The sequence below is a fragment of the Takifugu flavidus genome, chromosome 14 (assembly GCF_003711565.1).
Source record: "Takifugu flavidus isolate HTHZ2018 chromosome 14, ASM371156v2, whole genome shotgun sequence".
Taxonomy (NCBI): Eukaryota; Metazoa; Chordata; class Actinopteri; order Tetraodontiformes; family Tetraodontidae; genus Takifugu; species Takifugu flavidus.
In genome coordinates, this window is record NC_079533.1 from 13829072 (window position 1) to 13846931 (window position 17860).

Genomic DNA, 17860 nt, shown 5'->3' on the forward strand with positions numbered 1-17860 from the left:
TTTACATTCTAAAGATAAAGCAAAAGTACGTTTGACTTTTCACCCGGCGCCTGCAAACGCTGGAATGTTTAATTTCATCCCTTTTCGCGCCGCTGACCACCGCTTGTGACAGACCTAAGCATAGACGTGCATCAGCAAACGCACCTGTCCATGCGGACCAGTGGGAGGCTAAACGAGCAAGAACTTCCCCGCCAGACACGACTGGGATGAGGGAACGTTACAGTGCTGTGATGCTGCAAATCCGCTGCCGACACAGTCCCGCGGCCCCTTAATCTAAGGGAAAATTGCAGATTTCCAAACATTACATCACTGCTGCTGCAAGAGTCCACAAACACTTCTTTTTTTCTTTTCAAACCAACTGACAGAAACAAGCATTGCTGACACACACACACACACAAACACACGTTTCTTTATCCTGCATCACTCCAAATCCAGAACAGACATGCGATCTGTCACCTGATCACTGCCCAGGAGTTTCCTAATCCCTTTAAGAGACAATGAAACATGGCACACAGACCGGAGAGCATCACACACAAATCCGAAAGCCTCCGTAACCCTCACAGACACACACACAGACACACACACACTCCACCGAGGTCACATGAGAAGGTGATTACAGGCTAAATAATACAGTGCGGCCCTCCTGTCTCCTCTCTGTCTGACGGTGTTCCTGGTTTGGGTGGATCTGAGGCCGGTGCGTGGACACAGATGGTCTTCAGAGTGAAACCTGATCTTTGTCTTCCACTTGATGTCCTATTAGTCCTCAGGCCAAATTCAATTCAGTTCACTTCCTGTTGTATCCCATTATGTGAAACATCTGTGTGTGTACAGTACTTTAGTGTGCATGTGTGTGTGTGTGTGTGTGTGTGTGTGTTGTTTGTCTTTGTATTCATCAGATTACTTTTGCTGATGTCAATTAATAAACGTTTCGGGCCACTTTGAGCTTGAATTGGTTCCATTTCGACTTCTAAAGTTGAGCCAATAATAGGCTGCAAAGACAGACACTTGAGAGGAAAGAAATCTAATTATTTCAACCACAATGCAGCTTAATTAAATGGAGAATTTAATCATCAATCACTTCTTGAAGTTTTTAAGATTTGAAGGACAGCCACAACACGGTTTTCTTCTCAGAAGCTAATTTTGGGAGACTTTTGCGGAACTTGAGGTCTGTCCTGAGAATAAACCATTTTTCGGTTTACAGACCAAAATAAACTGGAGCAGAAATATTTGTGGACTAAAATATCTGCTCTGCCAGAAGTTGGATTGCATGTTAACCTGTTTCCTTGGAGATATGGTGGCTGCTAATGGTCTGCTCACCGGCGACCTGGCAGAACCATCTGCTTTTTTTCAAATTTTGATGAAAACTGATCACAAAAAAGGCCTAAATCACAACATCATTGCTAATTATATATGACACCCGGTTAACTATCAAATTAAAATAAATTATTTCACTGTCTCAAATTAGAATTGAATTCTTTGGGGAAATATCAAAGCTCTGAGCTTATATTAATATAAATATATCAGTAAAAAGACCTTCAATTTACGCCAAGCCCCGCCCCTTTCCAGCCTGTGAAGACTTATTTAATTTCACACAAATGAGTCCCCTTCAGATCATCTTCGTCCTCTTTTGCCCGATCACGTCAGAACGGCCTCAAATCTCTTCAGTCTGAAGTTCCGTCTTCTGACCCCGCTGGGAAAAAACTTCTAAATTAACAGTTAAATGAAAACTCCTGTGAAGAGCCGACGGCCAGGATTGAGGAGCGATGGATTTGTTGAGGACGACAACTACATAAATGTCTCCTGGAGCGAAAGGTCAGGACGTATTGTTGAGAGGGATGCACCGTCCTCGCGGCATCGCCAACGTTCTGGCGCCGGAGGCTCCCCGATCGATCTTTGTAACTCCTCCTCGTCCCGAGGCCGAGCCGTGAGACAAGAACAACGTTGACGGGAGGCCCTGGGAGGGCGCGGCAGGCTCGCGCTCAACAAACACGGTTACTGCGCCTAATTTCTTTGCTCAGATTCCATTTTTGCTGAGACGCACATGCAAATAAAGACTCAACCAATTCTAAAATGGTTCATATTATCATTCAATTAGCTGTGAATGCAACCCAGACTGCAGATGAAAAGACGCGGTAGCCTGGGGATGAAGGCTGTATTAGCACTTGAAACACTGGCGCCGGCCTATTTTCGCCTTTCTCCGAGGAATGTCTATTTCTGCCGCAGTCGGACCTGGATTACCTTTACGAGACGACCGCAGCTGGATTATCTCCAGCACAATGACACCGCGGAAGGATTTACAATTCCGGCGTTCATGTGTAGACGCACGCAGGTACAGAAATGACATTTAAATTTTATTCACTGATGGGAAAAGCGGCGCAGCCCAGCGTGAACGCAGCAGCGTCGTCGTGGTGACGGAGTGCAGCTGCCTGAAGTGTGAACACACGTCTCACATGTTTACTTCACATTAATCACATCTGTCTGCTTGGGAACCGAAAACCTCGGCTTCATCACGCTTGGACGCCGCATCACTTTCAGAGTGAAGATGTCATGAAGTCCCAGACGAACTTGCTTATAGCGCGAGGCCAAGGTCACGTTGACGAGACATCGTGATCTGGAAGTAAAGCTCACAAATGATGGAGGACACCTTCCTTCTGTCTTCACATCATTTGTTGCGAACAGACGCCATTGGTGTTGCAGTACCACCGTGGACCATAGGGGGCAGTGTGGAGCAATATAGCCAATCATTCAAACTACACCTGTCACCTGTCCACCACATGCTACAACAGTTCAGAACTTTTGAGAAGTCAAAGGCTCCTACATAAGGCGCAAGATGATGGTAGCAAATGTTTGGACGGTCAGGTGACCTGCGTGGTCGTAAACCAGGAAGTGCGGGTAAATCCGTTTGAGGAATGGCACCCACACTTCCTCTCAATCCAGGTCACATAGGACCTGCAGTTCAGCATCAGAGACCGGTTTGATAAATAAAGTGATCCTTAAGATTTGGCCTGTTTTTATGTTGTTTTTGCTCACAAATGCAGAAGATCCTTCCAGTCTGAACCTACGTGGAGGGGAAACACGTTCCTGTGGGGGATTTAATCCAAAGCCTCTGTGGTAGTGCTCACATAAAATAGAAAAAAACACAACTCCGTCAACATTTGTTATGCTGTTAAACTACACAGCAAAGTAAAAATAATTACTCCCTGTGAAAATAACTGACACAGGATCTAAAGAAGGTTCTCTCTTGATCTGTTCACCTAAAATCCTCTTAAACCGAGTCCCTGATGGAAATTCCTTGTTAATATTCCCACCCTCATCTCCACACAGCTGTTCCTCGACCTTCCTGACTGATTGGCATTTAAACTTTTGCTTCCTTTTGCAGACGGCTGCATGTGCAGAAGATCAAATGTTTGTGAATACAGACGAAGAACAGCCCGAACGTTATACCATAATGATGATGCTGCGTTTCCAGGCAACAAAACTGCTTGGAGAAGCGTTGGGAGCTGGTCAGCTAAGCAAACAATCAGTCATCCCACAGAACAACAGGTCCGGATCTGATGACAGAAACTTCTGATCCAACGTCTCAATTTTCCATTCGGAGACCGACACGAATATTTCTGGTACAAGAGATATCTCTGCGCAAGAGAAACTTGTAGAAGTTCTAACATCTCTGAAGGCCTTCAGGGTAACCAAAAGCTCCTTTGTGAAGCCCCATGAAAGAAAAAAGGTTTTTCTAAGGTTTGACGAACCAAACTATGCAAAGCTGATTTTTTTCTACAGTATGAAGCCGGTTTGTGGAGCGCTCACGGACCGTACAATTAGTGGAAGTCTCTGAACATCTCACTTGATATCTGAGGCCCAGGCTGTAAGTAACCTTCTTATATTTCCACATTAAAATGGTTGCATAGCTTTAATGAGCTATAATTTTCCCATGATGAAGGAGGAACTTATAACCGTGGGGAAATGAAACATCGATCCTTTATATGCACTCATAAAAATGCGCCATCTTTTATAACAACAGTAACAAGGGAGGAAGCTGCTGGGTGGGAGCGAAGACGACACACCATATTCCGATTCCAGGGATCTGACAGCAGAGCAGATGCTGACGCGCCCGCATTGGGCAACAAATATTTCCCAGCCAATTAGTCACCAGCTTAAAGGTTAAAGATGATCCAAGTGTGAAGAAGAAATGGCCGGGTCTTTTGGGGAAAGAACAGGAATGTGGCACTAAAACTTAAACTTTGCCCAGGCCAGGATCAACTGAGGAGCCTCACTGAGGTCTCTGATAAGAGCACGACAACGCCAGTACCTCTTAAGGACACAAAATTGTGTACGGTATGTTGCTATGGTAATATTAAATATTCACACTCTAGCCCGTACCAGAAAAATGAATTCCTGTATTTGCATAAAGTTCCGGTGGACAGAATAGCCCAAAGAATTCCGGATGTAGCCGGACTAGCACTCCCAGAGTGAGCATGTGAACGGTGAGCTAGCTTATGCAATCTGCGCATGAGCTACATACATTTCTGACCTGGAAGCACTGAGCTGATTACAGTCAGGTTTGTGTTAGCAACCAGAAGGTGGTGTGCTAGAAGGAGCCTAGCACACCAAGGCTAAGTATTGTTGGAACATCGCGAAGTACGACCTCACTCATCCATCACTGCGGGCAATTTAGCTGTGGCTGCTACCTTGCTGGCTAGCTCCTATATGTTTCCGTCTAACAACAACCACAACAACAAAGTAAATCGGTGCAGATCGCCACCTAGTGGTGGGGAGGTGGCTCAACTCCACCCATAATCCGACCACTGCCAACTGCTTTGTGGAGAGAAACACCTGTGGCATAAATTATTCCTGCCATTCGGGGGAGAAGGGCAGTCCAACTGAGAGGCTAGCATCAAGGCGCATGCTGCCGAATTTCCACTTGTGTTGCTCGTCTCTGTTGGACTATTTGCGAATTCAAAAAAGTGAAAAATGCAAATTTTCCAGGCTTTCATCGCCTGCAGCAGACTTCTAGCGGTTCGTCGCACATTTACGGAGGGATGAGTGATGTTCATTGGCTCTTCGTGGAGGGATACGCCGAGAAGATGCATTATAGTGGCTGGTCAGATGGTCAGTTCCCATCAGCCTGAGCCAGTGTTAGTTCTGTATTTTTATGCCTTTTGTTACTGCGTTTTAGATTAACTGAACAGAGAAAAAACCTCCTAATGAGGCAGCATTCTCGGGATTATTTTTCATCTTTTTCTGCCTTCTTCTGTGCCTGGTTTGTGTTTTTCCTTCTGTGCTCTCGGTGGCCCCTTGTGAGGGCCTTGCGTTGCATGTGAATGCATCTGAGAAGTAGAAGAGGTCAACAAAGAACCTTTTAAATTCAAATTCACTCGCCATTGAACTCACCACCAACCTTACCACGAGAGAGGAGGCTGGAGCTCTGAGCGAGATGCTCTGACACAATGATCTCTCACACACACACACACACACACACACACAGAACGTCGCAGATGTTTACGTGTGGGCTTCAGATTGAACGTGCCTCCAGTAGCTCGGCCGTGCATGCATTAGCGGAGTATTGATGAAAAGATGCAAATGCCTGGAGGCTGCATGATCTACGCTTCAATACGATCTGAGGCTGACGCAATCCGTATAGGAGTGCAGACGGGGGAGCTTCCATCCCAGATTCTCTGTGAGCGGAGGAGCGAGAGCCTGATAACGTTACAGAACCACCGATCCAAAAGGATTTTCTGCACAAAGGAACAGTATAATGAGATTTACCGCACTACGTCACAAACTCAAAACTCTTTTTTTTCCACATTTAAACTCATTTTTGCATGTGTGTGTGTGTGTGCATGTGTGTGTGGGTGTGTGTTTGTCCAGGTGGAAACATTTGATCACATTCACATCTAATTTCACCATAAAGACACAAACAAGTACTTTAGCTTTGCTGCTGCGCTAGAAGAGTAACAGCAGTAACAGGTTAAAGCTGACGTCTCCTCGTTGCTCCTTGTGTTTTTAATCAGTTGTGTGTGTGTGTGTTTATGTTTTTATGTACATCATACGGTTTCTGGTGCATGGAGGCGGCAAACATATTAAATCATAAAACAGCAGGTAAAAATCAGCAGTCCTGAATTACGAGTCCTCGGATTTGAGGGATATTTCAGCAGTGTTTTCCCCATAGCCGCAGCAGAAAAGACAAATGTCTCACGTGCGCACGTGTGACTCGCAGGCTACAGGAACCATCAGGCATTAGCGTACTGCCGCCGCCGCTCAGAATCACTGTGTCTAATTAATGCTACATTCTGCTGATTTGTAGCTTCTTCATTGGCAGTCTTTCATTGTGTTTGACCAGATTCAGCAGTGCGGCACTAATTGGAGCCCTTTGGGAATCATAAAGGGCTGCAGAATATGAAACAACACTGGATGAAGGCGCTTTTTTATTGTGTTTTCAGCCCTCTGGAGTCGCGGAGATTAACCACTTGTAGGAAAGGACGGACAGACAGCAGCAGAGCTCATATGGAACAGACAGTAGCAGGAAAGGGGAAGTTGGGAGGGCCTTTCCTGAGCACATTATCCACATTATCAGTTGGAATGAGAAAATGAGATGCACAAACTATCAAACAGAGTTCAACCCGATGCACAAAAAACTGCATGTTACTATGAACGTGGGTCAGAGGTCACCGACTTGACAATCTGCTTTATTTGGGCTTAAAGCTTTGAATCAAATCAATTATGGGGTCCAACAACAGCAAACATGCAAAATGGTCATCAACTACGGCATCATGGGCAAAAACTGACAAAATCTGCCTTTAAAGACAACATGAATGCTGCAGTTTGCTGTTTATGTTGTGATTATTTTTGAACATGCTAGTTGCAAGAGTGCAGAAGTGATTAATGGTGTGTGTGTGTGTGTGTGTGTGTGTGTGTGTTGTGTGTGTGTGTGTTGTGTGTGTGTGTGTGTGTGTCGGGGGAATGGTTACAGCAAAGTGAGCCCAGCCGTGATCGTAATGAATCTGAAGAGCAGGAAAGGAATCCTGTCATTTTATCTCCAATGAAAAGATGAAAATGAGACCTTGGTTTGGTTCCTGGGGAAAAGCTGTGATGGGGAAAGAAGATGGGCTCAGACGTGCGTGCCACGTGCCACTGGGGGCTGTGGGGGATCTCCATATCCTGATTTAACATTTTTCCAGTGTTTATGTGCTCCAGAAAAAGAATATTAACGACACTGATACATTTGCTGGACACCAGAGAGCCACTGTGGGAACCACCATCTTCTGGTTGACCACAGAGGGCAACAAGGTGAAGAAGAAGCACTGAAACACACTCCTGACTTGCCACCTATGAAAATATACACAACTAAATGTTTGAATAACCACCAATCATCCTGTCAGAACGCAAACAAACACCCACACACACCAAGTGGAGGTTGTGTTGCTGGCATCAAAAAAATGGTAACTTCTCTTTTAACCATGGAATTCTTTTTCTATTTATAACAAAGTTGCAGCTTTTGTGGTTTTTCTGTTTTTCACCTCACTGGCTACCCGCTGGTCTATTCCGGAGCTAACTGGGCGGAGCATTTGTCGAGTGGCTCCTGGGAGCGTCATGGCCACCGCACGGCTGGTGTGGAATGTCTGAGTGCTCATGGGAAGCAGAAGAGATCTTTGTCTCCTTCACATCACTGTCACACAAACATACAGCTCCCCTCGATGGGCCGCACAACCTGCTGCCAAATCTCCATAACAACCGGTTAAAAATGGAGGGAGACACTTGCTGCTGGACAAGTAGCGGCTTAAAGTGATCTTGAAACAGGAGAACTGAGTCTTTTGTCCTGAATCGTGGTAAAAAAAAAGTAAGAAAGTAGCCTAACTATACGCAGCAAAGCTCCGCCCACCTCTGACACCTCTGCCGCCTGGCTCCCAGTCATCTGCAGTGATTTCGTTTGCCGTAAAACTTGCTAATTTTGATGCATTTTGCGCTCCACTTTCGGGGGGCTTAAATCCCCCGTGCCAGGAGGAACTCTCTCACATGCACATTACTCTGTAAATTGCTGCAAGTGTCAAATTCCTTCCGGTACATTCGCCAATTATGCTGTTACATCTCCACATTACCATCATCATTTCCAAATGGTAATATCGCTGCCTGGGGATGTTTTTTTTTTATGGGAGGCATTTCTCCATAATGCTGACCATTATCCTGCCGTTACGAGATGATTGAGCATTCTGCAAATCAATATTTGTGTGTAATTGCTTTGAGATCTTCTGAAAAATCCCAGCAAAAACATCTGGTCAGAAGGAACGAGCATCTGATTTGGCGTTTTTAATTGAAACGTTTGGTTAAAAAAAAGAAATTTAAGGTGTGTTTCCAACCAGTCCAATGAGCAGCAGCGTGGTCGGCAGTGTTCCGATATCAGCAAACATTCGGAGCCTTTTTGAAATGCTGTAGGTCCATTTGCACGGGTCACATGACTGGCGCGGTGGTTCCTGTCTGCCGTCCGTGTACTGAAGCAGAAGATTGAAATGAAGCAGCAGCTAAATCAGCAGATGTAAAGACTTGTATCATCTGTATCATTGAACATCTGTGTGTGTCTGTGTGCGTGACTGTGGTGATGTGTTGCACCGTTTCCCTGTAAATATGCTGTAATTTACTCCCCAACTAGCTGGAACAACCCAAGCTAGCATCGTCTTTTCCTCCTGACTCTGCATGGTTGATTATTACAACAAAAAACAGCTTTTTTCTTTCTTTCCTTCCTGGACAGATAAAGAAAAAAACACAACTTTTGGTCCCCAAAACACCTGCAGAACCAGCGTAGGTCTGGACCTTGGTGTGGTGGTTCTCTGGGGACCTTCTGCACAGACAGATCCAGAGCAGGACGACTCAGTCACGTCTTTAATGTTATTTCGAGTGAGTTTGGGACTCTGTTCGTCTGGAGTTGGATTTTATTACCGGACTGACGTCGTCAAAACAGCAGCATCGCATGTCTGCCTCCTCGTATGGAGAACAAGGTACAGTAGAATTTACTTCGTAGGTGCTTCCCTGCTTGAGCAATTAAATAAATAATTCCTTAAATAATACAGAGTAACGTCAGAACCGTCTGCAAAGGGAACGTTTGCCAAACAGGTTTGAGCAAGGCAGGATTTTAATTTTAATGTCCAAGGTTGAGGCCTGTGGAAAGAAGCTCTTCTTCACCCTCCCTGTCTGGCTTCTTGATCTATATTTATAAAGAGTATTTGGGTTATTTAGTAAAAACCAGCCTGATTTATTATGTGTGTATTATCACACACACACACACACACACACCATCAGAGATGATCTGGAGGTCATTTACTCCTCCCAGTGTTTAATACACCTCTGCGGGGATGACAGCAAGAGCCTGAAGCTGACTCAGCTGCACTCTTGGTGTCTCCGGTGTGGTTCGCGTTGCCGTTGGCGGCGTTTCTGTCGCTTCCCTGTCAGATCAGATCTACAGTCGGGAAACTGTGATGTTGGTAAAATCAGAGAAGCCGTCGCTTAGGAGCCACGTTTAGGAGACGCCGAGGCTTCATCTTAATTACGGCTGGGAAGTATCGGCGACTGCCGCCTGACTGTTGAATCCGTTTCCCAGCGTAAATAAATGTTTTTCATAATTGCAACTGGTGGAATTTGCCATGTTTTACTGCTGCGTTTGACGATGCCGCTGCTGGAGGTTTTGCATTTTGTCTAACGGAAAAAGTCACGCGGAAGGAGAAGAGCAGAGAAAAGCGTCTGCACGATCCTGGTTAAACGTCAAAGCCGCCTCAAAAGCGACCGTTTACCCATCGCTAATGTCTGACGGGGAGAATGGCCTTTAGGTCCCGTCGATAATTGGTTGATGGTGGGAGGAGCCGGACGAGACCGCAGTCGTTTTGCCCTTTTCGTTCAGGCGCTGTTGGAAACGAACTGAAATTTCTAGAATCTTATTCTCCGTCGGCATCTGCAGAGGCCGTCGGCAACCGTCATGGCCGGGTAAATGGAAACAGTCGAGATGGCGCCGATAACACGCTCGACATTTTCAGCTGAGAACTCCTGGGAAACGTTGTCCCACTTAACTTCAACCATCCATTACGGAAACCATTTTGATCTTTTGCTGCATTTAATGTGACGTTGTCTCACACACACACACACACACACACACACCACACACACACACACACACACAGCCAGGACAGGAGATGGACACACTGGAGGTGTGATCTACAGACACACATGGTCCAGTAAAGGATCGATGCTGGATCGTCCTTCAGTCAAGAATGAGCAGAACCTCCACTTCCAGCAGGAACTGTGACCACTGGGGTGAAGCTCTCTTTGAGTCGGTCCCCCGGACACATCGCTCCTTCCTCCTGATGAGGTCTGGACTGGACAAAACCAAGAGGTCAGAGGTGGAGCATCATTCAGATCCTAACTGGATCTTCCTCTTCTCTATTTGATCCCATCTTCTCCTGCTTTCCCCAGCTGGCCTACAGCAGGTGCCTGGACCTGCTCAAGGTTTCTTCCTGTCAAAAAAGAGTTTTTCCTACTACTGTTGCTTGCTGGAGGTCCAAAACCCAGGGCCTGGGTTTCTGGAAAGCGCCTAGAGACGATTTTTGATTGTAACAAACGCTGTATGAATTAATAAAGATGAATGCTATATTACTCATATATCTGCTGGAATGTGAGAAAAACTCGCGACATGTTGTCAGTGTGATTCCGTGTTTACTGCTGTCTTGTCTCAAATGGGGCGGACAAAAGGAAACCGTTCAAAGTCAATGATGTGGAATGATATGAAGATCCTTCTTTGTCGGATAAAAGGAAAAGAGCGGTGAGATGAAATATTCACGAAATCCCAACATGTGGAGGTGTATGTTTAATTGATTGAGAGCAAAGAACAATAGAGTCTCAGGTTTTTGGCTTTGAAAGCACTCAGAGGCTGATTTGGAACCTTTACTGAGACACAGCAAAGTAAAAAGTGATGGAATCTTCCCCCCAGAGCCATTTTCTCGTTACACTACAAAGGCTAAGGTTAACACTCCACTAGAGACGTTAATGGAAAGAGCCGGAGCGCTCCACTTAACCGCAGGAGCATGTATGGGCTGCTCCTCGTCATCTGGGGAGATATTATGGCTCTGAGCCTGAAAAATGAATAGTGGGGTGAGGACGCTGTTTGTTTAGGGATCAAACAACCGAGACGATGGAAGAGGAGGCTGACAGGGAAGGTGCAGGAGGGTGCAGGTTGTGGCTCTGAGCATTGTGCTCTAATGGAGCCCGTGTACCAAAGAGTTTGTGTTCGGTCCATTACATGCTGAGGAGGCCTTCACAGAGCTGCAAATGGTCAGCGTGGAGCGAGACCTGTCTGGATCCACCTGCAGCAACTCCTTCTAAAGCAGCAGCGGCGCCTTTCAGGTACACTCAGGGCGTAGATTTCCTTGAATTGCATCAAGATTTTTGTGCATCTCACCACAAGCCAGGTTCCCAGTCAGACCAGAACCAGGAGCCCCCGCAGAGCTCCTGAGATCAGAACCCTTTAAGAGCTGCAGACCGCTGGACCACCTCAGCCCTCTGGGCCACATCGGTTCTGACTATCGTGTGGAATAGCTGACTCTTGTGGAGTGTTGGCTCGGCGATCAGTCACAAAAATGCAGCTTCCTGGTTATCAATCACTGGGGGCTGCATCCGAGGCCTCGGCAGAAGATCCGGCTGGTGCTGCCTTCACACTCTGGAAACAATAATCTGAATAAATAAAACCAAAGGCTTTGCGAGCTCAGTCGTGCGGCTCTGAATTTGCCAGGAGAAAGCAGTAACTGACCCAAATCTGTTCCCTTGGTTAAATCTTCTCCAGTAAATAATTGATTTTTTTGAACTTTTAATTCCAACCCTTTAGCATGAGCATTTTAGCACTTACAGCCCCGTTTCTAATGCTATGCTGCTTTCAGCAAGGTATAATTTTTACTTGGGATTCAGTGAATAATTAATTTCTCCGGCTGCGCTTCATGATATTCAATTCCTCTATTTGTGCGCAACTATGAAAGGAAACAAGGAGCCTTTAACCGTCATTCATGGTTTGTTTGAAAAATACATGATATGTAAATACCGTGTGATCTGTATGAATGTGTGAGTGTGTGTGTGTGTGTGTGTGAGTGAGTGGTGCAGTGTTAATAAATGGCCATGGAACACTTTAGAGGATGAGACAGAAGCTGAACCATTGTTGCTCTGTGAAAACCTTCATGCTGCGAGAGGCCGCAGCCCTTAGGGAGTATCGTTACCATGAAAGGCTGAAGAGCTCAGCTCGGTTCTGGGCGTCACAGTAACATTGATGCCGAGGGCAGGGCCCAAGGTTCCATGCAGAACCTTGATAAAAGCATCACGGTTAAACACCGTAATCAATGCAGACGTTTTGGAGGACTACAATTACTGTCCATTTTAAATGTTTAGGCTCCAGAGGAAGACAATAGGTAGAATTAAATTACATGTTAAACTGGTAAAGTGGATGGAGGGATGGAGGGATGGATGGATGGATGGATGGATGGATGGATGGATGGATGGATGGATGGATGGATGGATGGATATGTGAGCACGAAGATATAAATAGTAGGATGAGACAACAAGGAGGCAGCCAGCAGCTACAGGCGGCTACAGGAAACTACAGGTGGGTACAGGCGACTACAAGTGGGTAAAAGCAGCTACAGGCAGGTCCAGGTGGCTATAGACAGCTACAGGCAACTACAGGTGGCTACAGGCAGCTACAGGAAACTACAGGTGGGTACAGGAAACTACAGATGGGTACGGGCGGCTACAGGTGGGTACAAGCAGCTACAGGCGGGTTCAGGCAGCTACAGGTGGCTACAGACAGTTACAGGCGACTACAGGCGGCTACAGGCGGGTACAAGCTGCTACAGGCGACTACAAGTGGGTAAAAGCAGCTACAGGCAACTACAAGTGGGTAAAAGCAGCTACAGGCGGGTGCAGGTGGCTACAGACAGCTACAGGCGGCTACAGATAGCTACAGGTGGGTACAAGCAGCTACAGGCGGGTTCAGGTGGCTACAGTCGGCTACAGACAGCTACAGTCGGCTACAGACAGCTACAAGCAACTACAGTCGGCTACAGGCGGGTACAGACAGCTACAGTCGGCTACAGACAGCTACAGTCGGCTACAGACAGCTACAGGCGGGTACAGACAGCTACAGGCGACTACAGGCGGGTACAAGCGAGGGTAGATGCTACAGCTGCAGGCGTCAGTTTCAGTCTGTCCTCTCATCAACAGCACAGAGGCTCCAGTTGCTGCAGCCTGTGTGCAGAACAGATGGCAACAAGACGAGGCTGTTTGTTGGAATTAGAGAGGAGGATTCATTGATCTCCCAGGATGAAGCAGTCGGAGGCGAGGATGAAGAAAGGACGGCGAGCATCAATAATGCACCGCTGACACTTTTAATCAGACCTGGAATATTCAGATGCGGTGTTGCTGGAGTCCTCGTGCGGGATCACCAGAAGCTGCGTCATGAGGAGTTGACACCAAGCTGCTGGTTGAGCTGCAGGCAAATGACAGCGACTCTGATCGCATTAACAAAGGAGCGTGGAGCTCAATTACGGAACGCCTGGCATAAACACCCGGCCGCTCCTGAGCCAGTCTGGCGAGTGCGAAGCCGCAGCAGATGCCGATCGCTCTGAGGCGAGGTGGCGGGCCACGCGGAGGAGACCCAGGAAACCTTTTCAATCAAGCTCGGCGTGAAGGCATGAACGGAGAGTCATTTCTGGGATGGAAATCAAACTGACGCGGCGTAAAAAACACGACTCCGACTGCGTCGCAAGTTTACACGCCGAATCGTGCGTTTAGTCATCGGCTGAACGCATCAGATGGCGGTAAAAAAAAAACAAAAAAAAAAACTGATGGACTGAAACGATTCCCGCCAAACATCCGACCGACTTGCTGGTTTCCGTGGCGCTGACTCCCATCTGCTTCAGAGCAGAGGAGACGAAGCTCTTCGGTCAGGGCCTCAACTCCAAACCACACAGGTTTTTTACACCATTGTGGGGAATCCATTACATGGAAAAATGTTTATTGTATGCATTTTTATTTTAAAATCCCTCAAAACTCCCTTTGATGGTCGAGACTACGGAGCACTCGTGTCATCAATTCATCGGCTACACAAGCCTAAATCCAAAATATCATTTATTCATGTGTTTCCATAGCGCGTGGACGAGGCGCAGCATATTAGAGCCATGAAAAGGTGGGAGTAGTATCAGTCCTTCAGATCTGCATGGACGCAGAAGGTTCTGGCCGTTTGCGCAGGTGCAACAAAAAGGGTGCAGCGCTCCCACTAATCATCCACCCGTCTGAGACTCATTAAATGCAAAATCCATCTCTTTATTTCCGCCCACATCTCTTCCTCTCCTGCAGGCTGTTTCTGACAAAGCTCTCCAAGACTTCTGATAATTAACTGTCGGAGTGATGCCACTTATCCCTTTTCTCCCTGAACAGCTTGCAGGTGTATCTGCTGCTCCATCCTTGATGAATGTACAATAATGCGAGTGCAAAAATATTAAATTGTCCTTTATCATTGCTGATATTCTCCTGTTTCAAAGGACATCTTAAAGCTAAACAGCTAAACAGCACTTGGAAAGGAGAGAGCAAGCTGATGAATAGGCAGAGGAAATGAATGAATTTTAGGCTAGTACAACTGCAAAAAGACCTAAAAAAATCCTAAATATCACAAGAATTGGCAAGCAGAAACATAGATATCATGTACTGAAAGATTGAAATTAGACCAAATATCCGATCTGGGTCTTCTGCTGTTGAGCAGACCTGGATTTTGATGCTGTAATGATTAACAAGGCTAAATGCTAACTTTTTGTACGGAGGGCTGCAAGCTAACAGATGGCAGACGCGTACTAACCTTGTATTCTGTTAGAAATGATGAAGAATATTTAAAAACCTACTTTTTCTATCCGTAGGGTTGCCACCTGTCTCTAACATTCTACCGGGTGTCCCTCAGAAACCCAGCCGAGGCAACAAAATCGTTATTTTTTGTAGATCGTTTGCACTGAATACATTAAATATGAAGTATTGAAGAACCAGCTTCCCTGATCCCTCAGATACTGGTGTGAGCATTGATGGCGCTGGCCTTCGCTAGCTCTCGGCTAAACACATGGGTAGAGGGGTGACAGATCAAGCATCCGCCACATAAACTCGCTCCGGCATCGCTGATGGGAACTGAAAAAACAAACAAAGCGGCTTTGAAACGCTCAGCTGAAGAAGAAAACCCACCTTCTGTCTCATTCGAGGTGACAATGAGGGCAAGTTCCTCCACGAAAACATCCAGCACAGACGAGAGTGTCCTTCATGAGGGCTGCAAATGTGCAAGTCTCTGCTCAGTGAAATCAAAATTGCTCCCAAGACATTTTGCTGCTTCCTCAAAATCTGTCTCTGCCAGGATGCATTTGAGAACAGTCCATATTTCAGTCCTCCTGTCCTAGAGACCAAAAATAAGACTTCAGAGCTGGCCAACTCTCTAAAATCCTCTAAACTGCCAGCAGCAAAGGCAGCCACCGCGTGGGGACGTGCCTCTGGGTTTCCTTGTTTTGCGTATTTGGAAATTTGCAGGCGTCTTCCAGCATTTCCAATTTTCTACCATAACAACTGAATTCACTGTACATTTTTAGGAAATCATACCGCCCAGCACTAAATGTACCATTGGCTGTTTTCACAGTGTTGCTAAGCTGCTCTGAGCTTCTGAACGACAGAGTCGGCCCCCCCATAACTAGTCGACAAGTTATCTGCACCAGCGGTGCTGATTGGTCCAACGCTCTCAGTTCTGTTCACATGATCCATCAGGTCATCATAGAATTCTAACAAGCCATACTTGACACCTGTGTGCCACACTGAGATAGGTAGCTCCTAAGTTGACAACGGTAAGTTTGTTTGCTGAGATCATTAATGACGGCACTGCCTTGGTTTGCTCGGTAGCTTCAACTTCAGGATTGTTTTAGCAGGATTCCCTTCATGCTTAACGAGACTGAGCATATTGATAACTGAGCAAGCGTATTTCATCCAGTATTCATCAGTGTTACTGTCCCAGTAGTCCTGACCCACCCTCATCCTCAGTCTTCTGTCACATGTTAACATTTCTTATCAAGATTCATTGTTGCCATTTAAGATAACCCCCCCCCCCCCCCCCCCCCAGTGGCTGTGCAGCGCAGAGGCTTTTCAAGCTACGCTAGCATAAGCAATCGCAAAGCTTACTTTAATAAACTAACCTTAAATAAATCGCAACCGGTTCCACCGACCATAAACGCAACAAGCTGACATCTTGATGTCGGTGGTAATTGATGTTTAACGTTAGATTTGTTCTGCTTCGGTACACCACCGTAGCGGTACACCATCCAGGTCCGCATCGTTGCAGTAACTTGGAGTTATTTTCAATGTGTCAAAGACGACTGATGCTTTTGTTTGGCATTTGTTTTTGTCTCGCCAGTGACCAGAAATGCTCAGACTCTTAAGATCTGGCAGCTACCTCCTGATGGCTCCAGTTGTTTGCTTTATAAATCTAGTTCTTGACAAAAAATTGTATCAAGGAAACGCTTGGAAGTGGGCTTTTTTAAGCTGCTTTGGTTTGTTATTAATAACTTTATTGTACTCAAGTATCGGCCAACTGTATCGGACTGAATAGCAAAAATGGGGTTTATTTTGCATCGGGATCAGGAGTAAAAATACTGGATCAGGACAACCAGAGATACGATGCATGTTTTGAGTGGCTGGTTGACCAGGAAAAACATAAATTACAATCAGGAATTTCCTTGTTTCCTGGGACAGGCTAGGAAAAAGATGGATAATCCCAGTAAAACCAGAACAGGTGGCAGCACTAAATATTTCCTGTGTGAACTAGCGGGATGTTTAGCTGTAGCATCAGCAGAGCTCAGACTGCATTGCCTCCATGACCAGACCGTGGAGAGGGTTCGGCGTCGCCTCTGATTCCACCCGCTCATTCTCAACTTGACATCAGCACACTTGTGAATCCTCATTTTTAAGGGCTGTGAGAGGCTCTTCAAAAACAAACAGCGATTCGGGGACGTGAGTTAATATCTGCCGTGGATCAAGAGTGGGAGTTCATGGGAAGATTCAGAGTTGTTCTTCACACGAGAGTTTTCATTTAAGCTTCAAGGTGATTTTTTTCTCGCATTATGAACATTTAATAGAGCAAATTACCACTGCAGGAATAACATTTTTCTGCTCATGTAGACCGGCTGAGGAATAAAAGAGGGAACATGTTCTCCATTTGAATTCTTTTAATGTTTCTCTGGGTCTTTATCAATTGTCCTCTGCGAACCTGAAATGTCGTGCACGTGCATGTGTCAGCCGTCCAGGTGGCTGCATGAGAGCCACGTCCTCCACAGTTAAGAACTCGTTGCCCCTGCTCATGCTAAAATATGAAACTGGAACGTTCTCAGCTCTGGGCGACTAATATGCACCTAAAAATCCAAACGTGACTGTTTTGCACACACGCGTAACTCTCACGACCTCACAGCGTTCCGACTTTTCTGTTTATGGAGCTTAGCTGGAAAACAACAACGGGAACGCTTCTGAAATGAGTTAATCAATAAACGCCTCTGGCGACCCCCCCCCCCCCCACACACACACACACACACACCACCAACAACAACAACAACACACACACCACCACCAGCAACACCAACAACAACACACACACACCCCAGGACTGTTCTTTATTCCTCCGCCACACTTTTATGGCTTGACCTTGCTCTGGAATATGAATCTGATCACGCTGGTGATTCGGATGATGAAAGGTCGCCATAGCAACGCAGCACTTGTGTTGAACAAGGCCCTCCCTTCGTTAATCCAACATGACCGAGGCCGAGGCCGCCATCCT

The 17860-nt window shown here is 46.2% G+C and overlaps 1 protein-coding gene and 1 long non-coding RNA gene across 2 annotated transcripts in view; one reads left to right on the forward strand and one right to left on the reverse strand.

The window, feature by feature from the left end:
* Positions 1 to 17860, reverse strand: part of tmem132e (transmembrane protein 132E) — a 188506-nt gene that overhangs the window by 74150 nt on the left and 96496 nt on the right. The gene's annotated exons all lie outside the window — the stretch shown is intronic.
* Positions 13246 to 15047, forward strand: LOC130538021 (uncharacterized). The gene is made up of 2 exons (XR_008953749.1): positions 13246 to 13835; positions 14928 to 15047. It is a non-coding gene; the product is annotated as an uncharacterized LOC130538021 (long non-coding RNA).